The following is a 14,814-nucleotide window of genomic DNA, read 5'->3' on the forward strand; positions in this document are numbered from 1 at the left end:
ACTTAGCATCACCAAACCACCACATACGACCATACCCATTGGAAAACTCGGGATCCCGTCCGCTCTCCCATAGATAAGCCAATGAGGGCCGGATTAGTAGTTGGGTCGGTGACGACCAGCGAATACCTGGTGTTGTATGTTTTTGAAGTTTTGGTGGATTCGCGAGCATGCTGAATGTGTGGGTTTGTATGGAGTTCAGGGCGGCGGCGGCTGGTGACGACGTATTGACTTGCTCGTATGCTTCCACTAGAAGAGACTATACTTGGACATGTAGCATTATGTGACTCTTCATGCTATTGAAAAAGCGCGCCTGCTGGTTGTTCCGCAAATTTTGGCCCCTTGAGTAGACGTGAGGCGACATTTGTTGATGTCGTCTGCGGAGCGTCCATTATCATGAGACAGGAACTATCTGAGCTCCTATCAACGGTCTACGGACGCTCGCGGTTGAAATGAATTGACATGTAGTCGATTCAGATAGATTTCGGCGGCAATATCTGACCAAAGCCATGATCTGCTTTGCCTGTGTCAGTCGAGCTGTCACGGCCATCGACATTGCATTGGAAGATAGACATCCTTCTTACATTCCCTTGATGATAGTGATCTTTCATACTGAGATCGAATCAGACTGAACTGTAACACCCAGACCGATATCTGGCGGTATTCGACTGCTGTCTCTTTGCATCGACTGGTTTTGCTTCCCTGTGCACCGTTTGATACCTTGAGCTTTGCTATATAAGCCTCGTATACCGATGCCTGGTGTGCATCTTAGTTATGACTCTCCATGGCAATATTATGTACCACCGCTGGACTTGAAGTGATTAAAGAGAAACCCATAGGCCTCACGTGGAATGAATACAACAACGGTGTGGCGAAGACGAGCCCCCTTGGGGGATGAGCTGGCAAGTTCAATATTTAGCGCAGGTCTATGTTCTGCAAAGCCACAGTGAGAAAAGTTTTAAGAGAAGCTTTGAAGTTCTCGCTCTAGTCAAAATGGACCTCGAATATCCCCGATTATCAAAGGCAACCCGAGGTATAGGGGAAACCTGATGTCAAAATCTAGGCTAAGTCCGGCTGATTCACCTTTGATTCATAATGGATCAACTTTAAAAGGAGCCTAGATTTGCCAAATTAGGGCCAGCTTAGGATTATTCAGTGAAAATTAATAGATATGGCTCCAATTATGGGCTGTCTCGCCGCATGCCGTTGTGTTCGCCACAACCCGGAATCTACCCGCCTTCAGACTCTGCCATATATGATATAACCCCATTTCATTCGCCAAGGCCGTCCATTTTGCTGATGAATGGCATACAAACAAGACCGAGACGTTCCAGACCGCGATAGTATTCAAGCCACATGTTGCTCTGTCCTATGCTTCGCCTCGAAGCGGTGTAATAGAGACACGCATGGCTCGGACGCAGCTGCCCGGGCCAGCCAGTCGCGAACTATGCCATCGGAGAAGAATGCGGGTAAGCACATGTAAACGTCAAGTCTAAACTAGGGATTATTTCTTGTGTAGACTTGTCGCTTTTCGATTCACATATCTCCATTCGCGGCATGGGCTCAAGGTAATCAGGGACTTCGCATTGCCTAGAGACTCGATATAGCTCATAGCATCCGTCGATATCACGACCATTGGGGTACGAGAAAAAGAGACAGTGTGTGTGTGTAAGGTAATAGAGAGATAGTCCGACCTTATATTCGTGTGACTATGCAATAAGGATCGCTCCTTGATACAGAGGTAACACTCTGTAGATGGATCTGGCGTGTTACTTCACAAGTTGGGCCACATTTGAACCTGGCATAGGGGAAGGAGCAGACTATCAGGATTCCATCACACAAAGCGTCCGCCAGAGCAGACTGCTAAGTAACAACAGTGATAGTTGAGGGATAGAGACCAATGCCACGTCATCTGGCTATCGCATTCTCAGTTCAAGAGAGCATATTTGATAACGAGGGAACTTGACATGTTTCCCACTTCGTAACATTGACACATGATGATGGGAAATATCCGCGACAGACAACGCGGCGCCTTTGGAAGGCACCGCTGAATCTCTCTGTATAAGTAGAGATGGCTGCGAGGCAGATACACGTATGATCTTGTCTCCAAACGGGAATGTCTTCTTGCTTCAAGAGCCTCCTTCACAATAAGAAATCGACAACTCACTCAGCAATAGTCACCCTGGATCAGCAGTAAAGTCTTTGGACCCCATCGACGGAACCTACGCAACTGAACCCCTGGGAATTATCAAGTCACGCTCCAAGGACGTCGAGTCTTCCAACATCGACGAAAACGAAACATGATCGACAAACCCAGAGGCTCTCCACGAGCCAAATCCACGATTCAAGTCAGCTAACACATGCAAATACATGACTTTCGATAACATAGGAAATGGCGGCAAACTGATACAGAACCCCATCCGGCAAGTGAAGTCGTCGTCACTGCCAACATCGTCATCGTGAAGTACATTGAACGTCATATTGCATATCGACGCAAGAGTCATTCAACCCATCAAGTATCAGCTCACTACCGGGGGTCCTCTCCGAGATGAGAGAGAAAACTGCCCGTGCTAAGCAAACACCTCTCTTGTTCTAAGTTACCTGACAGCTATTCGCCACGCAAATATCATTTTCCTCTCAACGAACAGCAACGCCCTTCAACTGACTAAGGGGGAGAACGACGTCCTTCTTGCCTTCCTGGCCTGACGTTGCTCACGCGGGACACATCAAGTCAGTCGACAACTCGGCTCACCTCGGACTCGGAAGCCGCGTGGGCAAAAATCCAATCCGGGCGGACGGGCCACCCCAGACCCGCGAACTCTTTCTCTCTCCCTCACGCACACATCTCTCCTACTCACCTCTCCATCCCCTCATCCGTCCGTCTTTGCACCGCGTGGGTGCCTGTCCGCCCACAATCCGATCCAAGGTCCGCCCAACATCAGATCAACCAAAGGGAACCCCGAGTCAAAGTCACCAAACACATACACACGTACGTACGTACTACATGTCCAATGCTTAAACTACACTGCCCACTTCAGCCAAACCAAACCCAACTTTTGACGTCTGAAAAAAACAAGGAACAAAAGAGAAATAAAAGGCCTACGCTGCAGAAAGGAAGAGATCCGGGCTTTTCCTACGCGCATATCCGTAGTTCCCAGCCCACCACATAACCCCAACGAAGAAAGTTTATCGAGCAGCCGATTTGGGGCGAGTTGCACTCCTTTGCTCAACCCTCCCACCATCTCTCACCCTCCGCACGGGGACAGTCAGTTCGGTCAGTCCGCCTCACTCGAGCTGAAAAAACAACAACCCCAACACAGGATGGCGAGAGGCTGACCAACTTCGAGGTAGGTCACACGCGGTGGCCCCGTCGGCAGAGCGTGCGGGAAACTTTGACAAGCCAAGGCAAGTCAAGGGGAAACAACAACAACACCACCCGGGACGGGGGCCCAAAAGAAGACACAAGAGTCAGTCACAACTCTCGCCTAATCTCTCTCACCCATTTTCGTCCCGAAAGAAATGCCATTTGCTGGCTTTTGCAAAAAAGATTCTAGAAGCCACAAGATTTAAACTTTGAAATCTTGTAGATCACACAAGGCCAAGGGAGCGAACACACGGCACATTGCGGACAATAATATGGGAACTGGAACTCTTTTACAATCCCGCCGATTCGGTCAAGCCAAGCAAAGCAAAAAAAAAAAAAAAGGAAAGACATTGCCGGCGGCGCGCAAGTGGCAGCATATTGACCCCGTCGGCGGATACTCCATCTTCTTTCTCTATATTCATCGCCCGGTACATTTGCCAGAAACAGGCAAAGGCATCCCGCAGCCGCCCTTTTCCCGTCAATCAAACCCCACGTACCACCACGCGGTGCTTTCCCAACGCGTTCACGACTCGCAATGTGATCTGATTCCCTCCGTACGACATCCGGGCATACTTCTTTTCCCATGAATCTGGGACTACCCGGGGCCCTCGCACATAACGGCAGGCAAAGCCGCTGGGGGGAAGGCGGCCCACTATGGAGCAAAGCGGAAGCCAGCATATATCAAAAAGACTAGGCAAGTTCATTATGCGTTCTAGAGTCATGCTAAGAAGCTATACCCGGGCATCGTGGAGGGCCCCCCGTCCGAACCGAGGGAGCTCGCTCGCCGCCCGCGTAAACGCTCATCGGCACCCGGGAGAAAAGGCGAGCAGGACCGTACCGGTTAGAAGGACAGAGACGAGGTGGCGGGATAGATCTGCTGAACATCATGGACCAGGGCCATCGAACGCTGTCGTAATACTGCAGCTAGACATCTTCAGACATCGAGGGGTATCTATCTGTAGGAACGCAGCCCTTTCGCCAGTCCCCGTTGCCACTGGCCACTCCCAAGTCCTGCCTTGGTCACAAGACCCAATGGCAAAGTAGCACAGCTAAACCATGGCCCGCGTACCATCTATTCTATCTGCTTCCCAGCTATCCCAGGTTCCTTCGCCCCCCAAAAAGTTGGTTTCCAACCCCTTCAACCCTGGTGATCGACCTAGCCTTGCCGGCGCCAAGCGTCGAGGGCATGAAAGACTCGGCAAACCTTCCCCTCGAAAGTTCACGGAACGCCACGTGCAGGGAAGAGAGCTCCGTAGCCATGCGACTTGCTGGAATTCTCCTTCTCTCAACACCATGGGTTGAAAGCAAGTCACTCGCCCCCATCAACCAGTCGGAGGAGACGTCCGCCCGCTGACCAACAAGGTAGCCTTTTTGTTCTTTTTTCTGCCTTTTCCAGGGGACCAACGAGTCAACCCGACGCGAGGGAGGCCCTTCCTTGCCTCCGGCCGGTGTCCCAAGTCTGAGCGCCTACCAGATCTTTATGCCTCAGGGTGGCATACACCAATAGCATTCGCAGACGGACGAAGACTGCAGTTTCAGGAGTCGATCTCTTCCTCCAGGGGTCCATCGGCGGGGCGACGCCGATGGGGGGGGGGGAGAAGTCCAGCTGTGATGGGGATCTGGGAAGATCATGGTTGCTCGAGGCGGGTAGGGGGACACACCTGTGGTCTGTGGCGGAAAGCGGGAGGAACGTTTGCCCAGATAGTTGGCAAGGTCAGGCAGGCTTGATGCCGACTTGTCAGTTCAGTAGCCGCAGCAGTTCGTTTGGGAAAGTTGTGGTTAGTGTGGCCGTGGCAGGCAGGATCTGACATGATGGGATCTCACGATTTACCTGAGATGGGCGGACGACGGGCAGACGGGTAGGAACAACCGGCTATAGAGGCAAAGCTCGGTTGCGAGATGGAGAGAAATGGAAAGATTCCATGCAGCTTGAGAGGCTATGTCGGCGCTTCCTCGTCCACAGACGCGGGCTAGAGCAGTCAAGGCATGTGGCATGGCATGACCACGAGGACAAGTGAAGGCGACGCAATGGCGGCTGATGGTGGGGATGACAATGGGCGCCAGAGAGAGACAGAGAAGCAGAACGTCTGTTAGTTAGAGAAAGACTGGATATCTTGTCTGTCAATGTTTCAGACATCTGCCCGAGTGGTACCTGTGCAACTCGGGCACGGCGTCAAAGCACATCGCCAGAGTGGGTGAAGGTGCGCGCCATCCATGCTGTGCAGGAACCGACTAGACTCTGGTGTTTATCGCTTCGGACGAGGACTGAAAAGAGAAGGACGGTGCGTGGGCGGAAGGTGGGAATCGGATTGGCCCCGGCACAGATCTTTGTGTTCATGGGACTGCTAGGCGGCGAAACAAGCATGGCGATATGAAACAAGAGCGGTGGGCGGTAGAGGTGAAGGAGGTATGGGTAAAAGACTCGATGGCAGAAGCCGTCAAGTTTGAGGTGAGGCCAAAAAAAGAGCACCTAGTAAGCTAGGTCCCGTATATCCAAGTTGGGAGCTTGCATTGGCCAGTTGTTGCCTCGTTCGCATCTAGAGGTCGGCGATGTGATATTGTTCCGGGTCCTTGCTCCGGGTACGGGGTCGACGGCGTCCGCACACCGCATGTACACGAGAGGACAAGGCTGGCGACTAGCATGATTCGAGAAGAAGATATAGCGGAACGTCATAGCTAGTTCGTACGGGATCAAGCGCAGTCAGTCAAACCACATATGCTTGTCTAGCTGTCTAGCTGTCTAGTTGTTTGTCTCCGTGTCTTTCTTTCGAGGCTCGTGAGGCTCGAGTATAGGAGAAAGAAGCACCAGTCCGTGTACTCTAGATCTCCCGGTCGACCGTCCGTTCCCTTCATCAGGATCCGTGACAGCGGAGCCCGTCGAAGGAAGACATGATTGGAACGGCCACTTTGGCAGCTTCTGGTTGTTGATAGTATGGAATCCATGAGAGGTGTCGGACCTCAGTTGAGCCAACCGGAACGCACCAACGAGAGATACCCTGCAAAGGGACTGTGGGTTGAATGCAAGTGCGGTTGTCCAGGCCCAGCCTTGCTGGGGAGATCCCTTCGTTTAGCAACCTTCAAGAGCTGAGCGAGCATGTTCAAAGCTGACATAAACGGCCGATCGCTGCCTCAAGTCGTTCTGGAAGACGATGTGACATGTCCCTAGAAAGTCGTCGCCCGTGTTTCATGTACCTGAAAACCGCCCCTCTCACCGTGTTTCGGGTGCTGCACAACATTGGCTCAAAGCACACTTGCACCCTTCCAGACCACCTAGGAAAGCTAGGAGAGCGGCGAAGCCCTGTGAACAAGCCCGCCGGTTGCAGGGAAAACTGGAGAAGGCCTGCGGGTTGACATCAACACGAGCTTCTGTCCGTAGTTTGCGCAGAAGAGAACTGGCCATTGTCGTATCGTGGGTGGGGGAAACTTATTGATGGAAACCGCGGTGGAAATAGATGGCTGGGTGCATGCTGCTGTCGCATCGTTTACACTTCTTCTCCGCCGTCACCGCAGCTGGTGCGGATAGGGATTAGAAAGAGAACCACACCGGACAGGCTGGTTCATGCACGAATCATACTTCGCCATGGGGGAGCGCGGCCGGCATGGCTGCTGAGCGCCAGTGCCACTGAGGTTGTCGTGGATGCCCACCACCACAACCACCAGCCACGACGCGGGTCGAGGACAAGTCGACGTCGAATATGTCATGTTTCGTCGACTCAGCGAGGCGAGGAAGATCGGCCGTCCCTTCCCTGCCGTTTCAGAGTTGCTCTGGGTTTGGTAGCCTTTCCTATCTCCACTGAGCCGGATCCAGGGAACTCGACATGCTTTTTGAGTTCAAGGGTTGAGTTGGTCAGATGTATTCGTATCTGCTTTTTTGAACTGCAGTCAGTTGTCATGACCGGTGTCAGCCAGGATATGAAGAACGCAATGGGCCCTGTGGTAAAAGTCCGAAGAAAGTCTCTTTTTCCCTTTGCAGTAGCCTGTAGGCTGGTGGAACTCGCCCACAATGGTCGGGAATTATTGTGCAGATTTGACAGGTGAGCGGCAGGTAGGCCGGTGGTGGCGAGTGACGGCTACCGTGGACCAGCCGCCGCCGGAGAAATAAAGGACGACGGTAGCGCGAGGTCGCCGAGGCCCCAGCTAGGTCGACTGCCGATATACCCAGATCCTCGTCTCTCGCGCTCCTTCTCGGAGGTTCAAGTTTCATCTCATGGCTGGAGTCGTTCCTCGTAGCGTGCCATTGCCAGACGAATGCCCATCGCCATCACGGTCAAGCCTAGCAGCTAGGAGGGCAATGTTTCCATGTATGATGTCCCAAGTCCATGCAGGTAGGCGAGCACATCACTTTGGTCGGCTGGGATGTTTCTATTCCTGTTTCCTCGACCACAAATACCGTGCCGGCGTCAAGGACCTCGACCTGCTGGCGGCCGGAGCCCTGCGCGAGCCAGGCGTGACGATGGGGGGAGAGAGTAAAAAAGGAGATCTGCTGATGCGGTGTGAAGCCGAGATGGACCATGGTCGAGGTGAAAGGCTCGCAAGCAATCTTAGCAGCCGCCAGGCGCACACTGTACTGGGGCGAGGCGGCCGAAGGTTCTGCGACCCGATCTCACTCCCGCATGCGCCGTGCAACGATTCCCAGATGAATGGGCAGTGATCTCAAAAAAGCAAAAGCTATTTCTGGCCCATGTTGACCAGTGTGATGCGAGTAAGCGTGAGCGTGGGCGGATTGGTCGTGTGCATGCGCAAGTAGTATATGGAGTACGCTGGTGGTTGGGTACGGAGTAAGGTAGACGGGATATGTGTGTGGTGTGTGGTGGTCTGGTCTAGGAGGTGGGACGGGAAGGAGACCAGGCCAAACACTGGTAGAGGGCGACAGCTGGCAACAAGCGCAAGCACGCCGGACAGGGCAAGTGCAGACACACAGGGGGGGAGCGCAGGTGAGGTGGGAACGAGAACGGAACACCCCACTTTGGCAGTGTGGAATGCATCTGAGGGAACCAATGAAATGACTGAGAAGCTCCTAGCGCCTACAAGGCTAGCTCCTCAGGTTTCTCATTGGCTCCTGCGGCTTAAGCTTAGGCCGCATCCACCCAGGGTCCATTTCTGAAACTGCCCACAACTGCCCACACGGCATCAGTCAGCAGAACCCGACTGGCAGTATCCCGACAGACGCTGGGCCCCAAGGGCCTCACTTTGAGTGACCACGGCATCACGCTCCTCTTTCTTTTCCCACTTGCTGGTGCTTGCATGCTTCGGTCGCTCACTGGTCAAACAGGCCCATGATATGACGAATGATACTAATCCAACATCCCGGCCTCGAGGGGTCTAGACTTGATCACCATTTTTTCCTCAACGGATAGATGTTGCTTAGTGCTAGGTACTCCACGTCCGAAGCAAAAAAAAGCTCCGTCAGTGGTTTGTTTGGTGGAGACGAATCCATTCCACCGCATTTCTCAGGCGTTACGCTTTGTCTCTGACTCTCGAGTCTGAGTCTCTGCTTCTCTTTTCCCACATGATGCCTTTTTCGAGAAAATAATGGACATCAACAACCTTGTGCCGCGTGCGCAGCGTACGGATACCTAGCTACTGGGAACCTGAATCGCTTACGAGTTGCTCTACCCGTGTCCGCACCAGCATTGGGACTTGGAAGCGCTTGTTTTGGGCTTCTTGCGACGGACGAGCTTCGACAAACTTGGGACCACTTGGAGACTCAAAATAGCAGCAGGCAACGATTGCCTCAGTAACTCGACTAAGTAACTCGACTGATTCGTCCATTTCGTCCCAGCTTCCCAAGGACATGAATGTGACGGCCAGCTTAGGAAATGGCCTATGCGCAGTCCAGAAGCGGCACGCATCCCGGCCGAACTTCCCTTGTCAGGCTTGCCTTATCCTCGTCACCGCATTCTCCGTTGACGAAAGTCTCACGATGCTGTCCGCGCGGGACAGGATGCGCCTGTCAGGGGGAGAAGGATCGTCGTTGATTCTTCCAAAGCTTCCCGATGCCCCTCTTTTGTTTGCCGCTACCACCAAGAATGCAGAAGACGGTAAACATTTAAGATTAGGGAGGGGCTTTGCAGATGGTATCATGGCATTCGACCCAGCGGAAGACCTTCCTATTTAGGCCGTGTCTCCGTCCTCATCGCTTGCCCGAGTTCAACTCCAGTCCGGGATCCCGAACCGTGAATTCCATCACCTGAACGGCCTCTCTTCACCGCGGCATGTACGGAGTACAGAGTACGGGTACGGGCGGGAGAGGGATGGAGTGCAATTCGTACTCATGGCAAGGGAGGGCGATAGACGACAGTTCCCAGACAAGCGGGTGATGCCCGGCCGTGCGGGAGGTCGACAGCGGTCAACATGAACTCTGCCATCCTGACCGAACGCACTGAAGTCGGCCAGGGTGGCGGGACGATCAGGCGAGGTGGGATAGCTGGTCGCCGTCTTCTCAGGACCCGGACCCGGACCTCGACCTAGTTCTAGCGTGGGCTTGCCTTGCCAGGAACTTAGCAACAATACAACCATTATCCTCGCCCACGCCGAAGACAAAGGCGAATTCTACACGAGTCTACACAGTGATTAGTGTACGAATACTGCAAACTCGGCGGGGGAGGGTGTTCGGGCTTGAGGCTGGCGACGTGCAGCTGGCATCTGCTGGCTTGGAGTTTCAGAAAGCTCGGGGTAGCGTGCGTCGCATTCTGGCAGGATGATCAAACAGCCACAACCATGGTCCATCATCCATGAACAACATCCCGCCGACGGCTCCCTCCACCGCAACAAGGCCGGTTTGCCGTCTTGTCGAGACCAGTGCTAGATTGCAGGCTGATGCTTGAGATCTCGTACCTTGCATAGAGAGGCACAGCGCTGCCGTCCGAGGTTCGGCCGTCGCCTCCATTCCAACGTCGTGTCTTGCTCCCGACCCGACCCATGGGCCATGAACCAATCCATTCTGGATCCATATCGAAGGCGGCCTTTGCCCTCCTCCGCGGTGGATCGCAGCTTTGTGGAACCGACTGCAGCGACTCGGAAAGGAAACGAGCAAAGAGCATCGCATTACCGAGTTCTTGTTTTTGTTGGTCCCGTACGAAGGATGATGTCGGTTTAATCCCCGGAAGGTCCACTCTATCGAGTTCATGTCCGTACTGAGCAAAAGGGAGGACGGTATTCCGTAAGGCCACCGTAACAGTCAGGCAGAGAGGCCTTGGCGCGGACCGGATGGCAAGAGTCGAAAACGGGATGGCTCCAGAGCCCGATATTCTCCACATGGCCGAAATTTTGTTCTGTTCCTAGTCAGTCATTCAGTTGAATATCAAGACGCGATTCAAGCGGCCCCGTTGACGACACCATGCAGGAGCTGGGAAGAACACAGAGAACCGTGCAGACAATTGATGGCGCAGTCGAAGCATACTTTGTCTGGCGAGGCATTGTGCGTGGTGATAAAGTTCAACGGTGACCAGCAAATACCTACAGCTCTTCGGAGACTAACGTAGAGTATGCAGGAGAAGCAGAAATTCGTGGACCAGTATAAAAGTGTAGAGTGATGTGCATGAAAGCTGCTGAGGGGACGAGCGCCAGTTGGCTGGAAAACATGGCCTGCCAGCCTGTGATATTGTCGAGAGGTTATTTAGAAAGCCTGAAGGCATATCGCCCTAATTGGTGTACGCAGTAAGGCCATCCAATGAATCCTGGCAAGTTGGAGGGCCAAAGCCACCACCAGTGTTGCCGGACACTTCTTTGGTCTGCATCGTAGCTCGCGGCAGCGAATCATCCCGTGTTGGGCGATTCTGATCTTCGCTGTACGCGGTGTAGTGCGATAGGTAGGTCGAGCTGGCGGGACGTCGTGACTCGATGAAAACAAGCGTTCCTGGAGTGGGAGGCACGCGAGTTGGAGGGGCGTGAGATAAGCGAAAGGGGGGCAGTGGTTGCAGTTGCAACTTTGACAGAAGGACGATACCGGAAGCAGATTAGCGCTTGATCTTGGGAACCAAAGCTGTTTTCTGAAGCAATGCGCCAGGCAAGTTTCACAGTTGGCAGGGCCTTGCCAGCAATTCTGCGGCAGCGACACGCAGTTTCCAAAGTGGACATAAGCATAGTACGTACCGCCGCGCCTTGCTCGGAGTTGAATCTTTGCCTAACATCTAGGGCAGAAACTACCCGATCCCCACTCCGCATTCTTGCTAGCCAGTCAACTTCCGGCTTGGCTAGTGGCCCTAGCTTCTTCCTCGCGTCATCCACTTTGTTCCGACCTTCCTGCGTGGCTCTCGCTTTCTCGGTCATTTCGTACGTACCTTTCTCCCCAGAACCGCGGCGGGCCGCACGACGCTGACTACACGCACCATCACATCCAGCAGGCGACCATTGACGAGCTATGTACGAAATTTGCTGAGATGCCGCAGTCCCTCGCTGGCCTATTGTCGCATGTGTGCTATGGCATCCCATCATACAGGCCGGGAATGGACTGAGATGAAAAGGTGCGTTGTTCTGAATGCAATCTGTTGATGGCTAAGGACGCCAAAGCGTGTCGCCCTCCACTGTCTTGGACTTATCAATCTCCTTTGTCTCTCTCACACTCAGACAAATACGGCCGCGGATCACTCCGTGTGACCACAATACAAGGCTGGAAACAACGTTATAGGGTCTTGACTCTTGAGCTTGAGTCTTGACGAGGAATGCAGCGTGTCTGAAGCCCACGACACATTCCATCAACGGCTCGCTTCCAACGGTTGTCGTTCTCCACGACCGGGAGCCGTGACGGTCCGAGCGAGCTCAAGGCAGCTGGCAGGCAAAGCAAGTTACTCCCGTACAATACCTACACCGTTGTCTCTGAGTCTACGGATACTTTCATACGCCATTTCGACTTACTCGATAAGTCTGCCGATCCATCGGCCGCTACTGTCACCGACATCGCTGCCCAGGGACTCGGACCTGCATTTCGACCCTCAGCTGACGGCAACAGCGTCACATCGGAAAAAGGCGCGCTCTGCATTCTTTCAGGGGCACAACACGAGCCTCTTGATGAGATGACGAGCCGAACTTATCCAATACCCTTCGTCGCGAAATCGACGCTTGTCGAGAAAGGGAGCATATCCGACGGGACCCTAGTCGAGAGCCACGTTGTTGCACAGGCTTTCGACGACGACCCTACGACATTTTTTACCCACTGACTATTGGCGTCGCGGCGTTTACTTTCACGTATTGCAGTTCTCCTCCTTGCAGCCTCAACGGTCTTGCCTGCTGCAAGTACATGGCTTTGGCAGTCAGTCAGCCATGGTCGTCCGAGCTGCGCGTCTTGATGTTCCAAGAGACAGCTTTCAACTCTTAGTGGACTTGTCTCATTAAACTACCAGAGTGCTCGGACTGAGCGAACCTTACCGGTGCCGTCGTCGGCCGCAGCGGCGTACTCGTTCGTCCTCGTGCAGGTGCTCAGGAGAAGGCAATCTTACGAAATAATGGCAGCGATGTGTCAACTATTGCAGCCATCGCATCCATTGCATCCATTGCATTCCGAGCAAAACGCGAAAAAAGTCACTCGTGGAGCTGGAGCTGCTGCTGGACCCCCAAAACAAGCGATATTGCATGTGGAGATTATTGGGCAATCTCCTCACATCTTTTTGCTGATGACCTGCACGATAGCCCTGGGACATGCATTACCGTTCTCTAGCAGGCCTGGCTAAACCTTCTTTTCCCTCTTCATCCTTTGCTCCGTAAACACCCCTGGGCCGTTTCTGGTCTTGCCTCTCTCTTCTTTCTTTGATCGTGCCGAAGAAGGAGAATTCATTTCACTGAACGTCCAACCCAATGCAACATGCAGGCAAGAGACACGGCTCCGGATCTTGTTCTGCAAAGACCATCTGGGAGCCGGACGGCCCCGCTGCAAGGACTTGGCCTGCTCCGGTTCGCGGAAGACAATGGGAGAGTCCGCGAGATGCGATGACTTGTCTGGCTGACCTGCAGTATCTGAGTATACTATATCAGACAGCTGTGCATAAAATATGTCAAATCCCGATAAGTCGACTTATCCAGAGTTTGACTACGCCCTGACCTCCAGGTCTCTCAAAGTCTAGAGTCTTATCTCAATATTGTTGCCGGCCTTTTTCGTCAGCTTTCTCTGCGCTGTCTCCGACGACGCCTCATTTTCCGTTCCTGCATGGCTGAGAAGTCGGATCCACATGTCTTGCCCCTTTTGGCAAACCCTTCGCCCATTGTCTTTTGCAGTGCTGGTTCGTCACACACAAGTACACTCACACACAGACACGGCCGTTGCCGTCGTCACAAACAATCACGAAAAAGGATACGATGCGGACAAGGTCCGCCGCGGCGAACCAATGATTGTTTCGGGGGACTTGGGGGGGGGGGAGCAAGTGTCCTAGACCAAAAGCATGGGTCTCTCAACAATGATTCAGAGATTCGTCAGATCCTCGTTCAATAGCCGGTTGCTTGCGGTGTAGTAAGTAGGACAAGCAAGCTGCGTCTGTTTCGACTTGTGCGGACGGTTCGGTTCTAGACGTACGATGAGAAGTGAGTCAATGTAACTGTAGCTCCGGACCACTTGTCGATGCTGCCCATTAATAGAGAGCACATATTGAAGTATTGCCATTTTTTATTTTAATTTTCTGGTGCCGTTCCTTGTCTACCTTCCTGAACCCACAGCCAAACGACCCATACCCGGAAGGGTAGAACCAAAGACCTTGTCAATAGTCGAACATGGGGTCATCCATGACAGGGCCTCACGGACGGCCTTTCAGCAGCAGACGGTCGCCCAGGATTGTCTCCCGCTGATGTATGTAGGTACATCGTTCTGAATAAACCAACGATCCTGAAGCGCACAACGCCCAGGTCTCTCGCACGCGGCCGTATCTTTTCTTCTCGTTGCCCCTCCTCCTTCAGCGTCCCGCGCGCTATGTAAGAATACAATGCTTTGGGTACATGCTTCCCCAGCACAATCATCCTAGTCAGTGCGACCACTCGCCGAGGGAACTGTACTTTGTGCCTTTGCTTGGGGGGGGGGGTTCTATGGACCGGTATTCGTGGTTGTAGCATGAAGTTATGAAGCAGCCCAATTCAAGCCACCTCTGGGAAAAGGACCCAATCAATGGCCTGAGACTGACGACGAAAGTTGACCGTCTCATCAACCGCCAGACGCCGCTAGCCTAGCATCTTCAACGAGATCACGATAGCAAATCGAGAAACTTGTCACTGCTAGATCTTGAACAGGAGTTAGTCGATAATGGTGGGATGGGGAAGAAGCGTTTTTGCTAGGGGAGCAAGCTTCCTGAATTCGCACTGCGTTTTTCGGTCCCGTTAGATTCACCGCTGGGGGGGAAGAAGTCCACTCCTGAAGCAGACAGCAAGCAAGCCGGGCGGAAACTTCAACAGGCAATGACGCAAGAACGGCAGTGCATACGAATTAGACCTCTTTTAGGGTAGATTTGCCCGCAAAAAGGCAGAAGATCTTCCCA

The sequence above is a fragment of the Colletotrichum acutatum genome (assembly GCF_030867785.1).
Source record: "Colletotrichum acutatum strain CBS 112980 chromosome Unknown BDZ83scaffold_28, whole genome shotgun sequence".
Lineage (NCBI taxonomy): Eukaryota > Fungi > Ascomycota > Sordariomycetes > Glomerellales > Glomerellaceae > Colletotrichum > Colletotrichum acutatum.